This window comes from Camelina sativa, chromosome 14, assembly GCF_030686135.1.
Source record: "Camelina sativa cultivar CO46 ecotype springtype chromosome 14, ASM3068613v1".
NCBI classification, from domain to species: domain Eukaryota; kingdom Viridiplantae; phylum Streptophyta; class Magnoliopsida; order Brassicales; family Brassicaceae; genus Camelina; species Camelina sativa.
In genome coordinates, this window is record NC_141893.1 from 22661171 (window position 1) to 22667145 (window position 5975).

Here is a 5975-nt window from a genome sequence, read left to right on the forward strand (position 1 = left end):
AGCCAGATGTAAAGGTTGTTTGTCACTAACAATCCTATGATGAAATGGAAAGTGCAGAAAGTAAAACTACAAGAACTAGGAGCTAAATGCAAATGGAACAGAGTGATTATGACAAACAGAAATGGAAACTATGGAAATGCAAGTATTGAACTAATGCAAGGTAAGTAATGAACAGGATACTAAATGAATGCAACAGAAATGCAACTAGGGTGAAACAGGACAAACACAAATCATAAACACAAGTTCTGGGTTGGAACTCGAGCAAGCACTCGATCGAGTGCTGATCGAGTGCAAGGTCGAGCTGGACAAATACGCAAAACAGAGCAACACAAGAAAAACAGAGCAATACCAAAAGCAAATCAAACAACGATCAAACAACAAGATTTAAGCTAAAAAATCAATAAACAAGGAAGGTCTTGAGGAGGGATTCATGGGCTGGACTATGATTGAGGTCATCTAACTTGGTCAACAAATCTCAAACAACTTGAGCTAATCTCTAGACATATATTTCTATGACATGTTTAATCCACTCTCATGGAAAGAAACAATCAAACTCATGCATCTCTAGACTTGTTCTCACAAAGTAAAGAATCTACACAAGCAGACATTAAGCAATATGTCAAAAATCAAACAAGACTTCTAATCTCTTAGCAAGCCTAATGATAGTCTCTAGATCTAGCCTTATCTATGCTCCTTAGACATTGATGTGATGCTAAGAGGCTTGAAATCAGATCCTACCCTCTCAGATATAGGATCAACATTAAGAACATCTAGCCTAGAAGAGATCTACAAAAATCAAGCTTGACCAAATCAGACCAACCTCAAACACAACCCAGCCTAACCCATCCTCAAGATCCTAAACAACTACTCACAAGCATACATGATGAACATCAAAATCATAAACCCAGAAAATACTGAAACTTGCATCATCAGAAAGATAAATCAAAGAACTACAATATTGAAGAAAGAACCAAACTCAAATTCTCAATATTAAGAAAGTTATGAAACCAATAATATTGAAGAATTTAGTCTTTTTCTCCTTTTAAAAGAAGTACAAGATCTAAGAAAATAAAAGTCCAAAAGGAATAATTCTAAAAAAGGTAAAAACTAGGTTTTTGACTCTCTAAAAAGCTGGCCTCTTTGGTGGATGCAGGTCGAGTCCCTCTCAGCACACGGTCAGTGTCTGGTCGAGTGGGCAGTCGAGTTGGACTCCGGACCTTGGTTCTTCAGCCTTAGCTCCTTTGCTTTCTCCTCATGATTGCTTCACTTCTCCTCAGCATTGCTTCCATGCTCCTTAAGCTCCAAAATAACCTGTTTATGCATGAAAAGATGCAAATGCAATGCAACTAAACTCTAATGCAAGAACAGTCCTAAAGCTATGTAATAATGGTCAAAATGGATAGCAAAAGATGCAAAAGATGTGAATATATTAAGGGAAACTGGGTAAAATATATGAACATCAACACCCCCAAACTTAGTCTTTGCTTGCCCTCAAGCAAATGAACAAGACATAAGAAGGTAGGTGAGGTTTGAAAGTGGGATCTCAGCTCCTAAAGCTTGCAAATAGACCATCTAGAATCAAGGTCCAAGTTACTAGTACTATGATATGCAAGTTGAATGAGCTGTACTTAAAGATTTTAGACAAGCATATCACATCCTTTACTGATTTGAGCCTTAGATGTCCACATGCATTCAAATCAACCATTTCCTTTAACATTCATTAATCAAGAACATGAATCAATTTTATGCAATGCTTAAACTCATTTGGCTTGGTAGTAAAAGGTTTAGAGACAATGATGGTCTCTCTTTAGAGTGGGGCTTATCAATATCAAGGTTCTCTCATAAAAATGGATTGAACTTTAGAAGAATGCTAAAGGTATAACACTTAGACACATACAAGAACAAAACTTTGTCTACCCAAAGGCACCCAAAGTGTTTATCCTATCAATCTAAACCCAATTGATCCTAGTGCTACTCTTTAACTTCTTCTCTTCTCTTTCACCCTTTTCTCTTTTGATTTTAAAGTCTTAGGAGAGGTTTCTTATTTGATCTTTCTAGTGGAATGAAGGATTCTTACTTATTTGCTATGGTTCTCTTTTCTTCTTATTCTTAAGACATATAAGCATTTTGCTAGACTTTTCTTTTCTTTCTTTTCTTTTCTTTAACTAGAACCATCTTCAACAACAATTTTTTTTTTATTTCCGATCCTTTCACTAGATTTTGATTTTACTTAAACACATTCCCCTCCTAAAGATTCTAACCTTTTCTTTCTCTTTTCCTCTTTTCTTTTCTTTCTTTTTCAAACAACCAAATCCCAAACCCAACAATGAAATCACCTAGTCCTATCTAATTTGGAAAATGCAAACTAGAACTACACAAGGCATTATTCTTGTCAGTTCAAACCTAACACTTTCTACCAAGCTCAATCCCAAAATAGGCCTTACACACTCAAGAATAAACATGGCTTGAAAGAAGGGTTGGTTAAGGGTATTGGAAACTGATTTAATGATTCAATCAGCTACTTGGATCAACAAGAGTGGTAAAAAGGAGAAAGATGATCCAAATATGTATATGATATCCATGAGTTTAAAGCAATGCACACATTGATATTTAACAGTCAATATTAAGTTCTTATAAGTAGGAAATGGCATCAAATCACAACATGCTTCAATTTAGACCAAATGCAATGCAGGAATTCAAGGCTTGGTTCAATTTTATCAAAGTACTATTACCTTGGGCATTGATCCTAGTTTAGTGAATTAAACAAGCTAACAAGGCAAAACTCATCATAGATCCCTAATGCAAATAATATACAATCCTACATGAAACATGCTAAACAAGATCCTAATATGCAATGCAAACTACATGAACACTCTTTTTTTTATAAAGATTTTTGCAAAAAATTTCAAATTTTTAGGGTTTTTCTATGCCTTAGATGCTATGCAAATACGAACATGATGATGCTAAAAATTTGAAATAAGAACACAAAATACAATATCAAATGCTATCTCAAACCCTCCCCCAAACTTAAATCACACAGTCCTCTGTGTGAAAGAAATTTGTAAGAGGATTCAAGCCCAAAAACAAAACACAATATGAAATGCAATGGTATTTACAAGGGAAGGTGATAGTGGTACCTCAAGTATTGGAGAAGAAACTGTCCACATCCTCTTGCATGCTGTCAAAAGTGTAGTTGGGGTCTTGTTGATTTGGAGGAGGAGACTGGGGCAACTCGACTATGGCCATCGACTGGTACTCGGTCGAGTGCCTGGTCGAGTGGGGGGGTCGAGCTGGCTGCCGAGTCTTCTTTTCCTCTTCTATATGGCCTCCCTTGCTTCCCTGATCATGAAAATACCAAAACAAAAATCAAAATACCAAAAACCTTAAACAATATGTACATGGATACCTTAGGGACTTCCTCCCTAGTGAGCTTGTTTAGAGTCACTAAGCTTGACTTTTGATGCCTGTTCAGGCTTGGTTTGGATTCCAAGGAGGTGATGAAATCCCCCCTGGTTCTATTTGATAACCTTGGTGCTGTTTCTTGATCACTACCTCCTTAACATTTGAGCTTTGCTTCTTCTTAAACTTGAGTCTTGGTCTTGCCTTCTTCAAAGCCCTCTTGTTGAGCTGAACTTGAAGATCCTTCACCAGATTAGTCAGCTCTTGAACTGAACCCTTAAGATGTTGAACTGATTCCTCATGAGATGTGACCTTAGCTGTTGAAGTCTCTTCTTCTCTCAAACCCCAAAATCAGCCTTATCTTCAATCTTAAATGGTTGACCTCCAATGGTTGGTAGGTTAGATGGATTTGTAATATCAAAGTTCATGGTCAAACCTTCAGATATGTTCAACTTTATCAGCCCCTCCTTAACATCAATGATTGCTCCTGTTGTGCCAAGGAATGGTCTCCCAAGCAAGATTGGATCCTCTACCTCCTTATCCATCTTTATTACGATGAAATCAGTGGGAATTCTTGCCTTGCCTATCTTGACTAGGAGGCTCTCCAATTTACCAACTACATCTTTGTGTGAACCAGCAGCTAGACTTATGTAGAGATTGCTTGGCTTGAATTCAGTGTGTCCAAGCTTTTCTGCTATAGAGTAGGGAATGACACTAACAGATGCTCCAAGATCACACAAGCATTTGTTGAAGTGAAGGTAGCTGATGGAGCAAGGTAGATTGAATGGACCTGGATCTTCAAGTTTTGTTGGTACAATAGCTGTCCCAATCTCTTCTTGATCTCTCCTGTTTTGATTCTGAGCTTTCTGCTTGGATATGTCAAGTAACATGCCTTTGTAGAGGGGATATGGGGCATATTGTTCCAAAGCTGGTCCTCTCTCCTCTTCCTTCTCTTCAATGACAACCTCCTGTTGAATGGCCCTCACTTCCTTCTTTTCAATCACAACCTCTTCCTTCAAAGCCATGATTTTTTCCTTCTCAATGACTTCCCCTTGTTGTAAAGCTAACTCCTTCTCTTGTTGCAAAGCCAACTTTTCCCTTTTCTCAATAATTTCTCTGAGTTCTTTCAGCTTTTGTGCTTTGAAACGTCCTCGGAATGGTAGAGGTGGTTTATAAGCAGGAGAAATGTACTTAGCAGGCTTAACAACTTCTGGGACATCAACTCGACTGGAAACTCGATCAGTCACTCGATCGTGTGTGTGTTCGAGTGGGGGGTCGAGTTCTTTGTCAACTTCAGCTTGTTTTGCACAATCTTCACTTTGAGCTTCAAGAAATGACCAATCCTCCCCAGTTTTAACTTCACTGTCCTCAGTGACAACTGCCTCATTGAGATGAATGGCCTTAGCAGTGCATTCCCTTGGGTGTTGAAGTTGGTTTGGTGTAGGAGAGGAACTAGAAGCCATGCAACTCTCCATGTTCGTGATTGTAGAGCTCAGTCTCTCCAACTGGTTATTCAGTCCAGTAGAATAAGAATTCAACGTTTGGTGCAGCTCAGCAAACTGCCTTACTTCCTCAATCTGCTTAGTGGCTTGCCCAAGCAACATTTGTTGCATCATAGCTCTTAAGTCAGGTTCTTGAGCTTGTGAGGTTTGGAACCATGGAGAGGGATACAATTCAGCCTGGTATACTGGTTGATGTTGCATGGGTATGTAATTGCACACACTGTTGTGGTACATTATTACTGACTCGAACAGGTACTCGGTCGAGCACAGGTTCGAGTTGAAGGTCGGGCTGACTGAGATGAGAAGAAAAATGTATTCGGGTTGTGACTCGATCAGGTACTCGATCAGCACTCGGTCGAGAGTTATCTCGAGTTGATGGTCGAGTTGGTACCTGAAACTCAACACAGACAAGCAGAAGAAGAATCGAGATTAGTAGTGATCAAGGTAGCAATAGAACTTAATCTTAGGCTAATAATGACCCTAATTGTCACAAATAAACACTCAAATGGTCGTTGTAGTATAGTGGTAAGTATTCCCGTCTGTCACGCGGGTGACCCGGGTTCGATCCCCGGCAACGGCAGCAAATTGAAACCGATTATTTTTGTTTGGTTGTGGTGATGTATGGAATGAGAATGATGACTTATGAATGAATGGATGGCAGGGTGTTTCAATTCCCCTTATGCAGTTGTAGTATAAGAGGTGTCAATCCAATCTGAGTGTTTGTGAACAATCAAGATGTGCATATGAGTCTAAGTCAAGCCAGATGTAAAGGTTGTTTGTCACTAACAATCCTATGATGAAATGGAAAGTGCAGAAAGTAAAACTACAAGAACTAGGAGCTAAATGCAAATGGAACAGAGTGATTATGACAAACAGAAATGGAAACTATGGAAATGCAAGTATTGAACTAATGCAAGGTAAGTAATGAACAGGATACTAAATGAATGCAACAGAAATGCAACTAGGGTGAAACAAGACAAACACAAATCATAAACACAAGTTCTGGGTTGGAACTCGAGCAAGCACTCGATCGAGTGCTGATCGAGTGCAAGGTCGAGCTGGACAAATACGCAA

The 5975-nt window shown here is 38.8% G+C and overlaps 1 non-coding gene across 1 annotated transcript; it reads left to right on the forward strand.

Annotated features, from left to right (window-relative positions):
- The first annotated feature begins 5409 nt into the window (after positions 1-5409).
- TRNAD-GUC (transfer RNA aspartic acid (anticodon GUC)) lies at positions 5410-5481 on the forward strand. Its single transcript has one exon. It is a non-coding gene; the product is annotated as a tRNA-Asp (tRNA).
- The last annotated feature ends 494 nt before the right edge of the window (positions 5482-5975 follow it).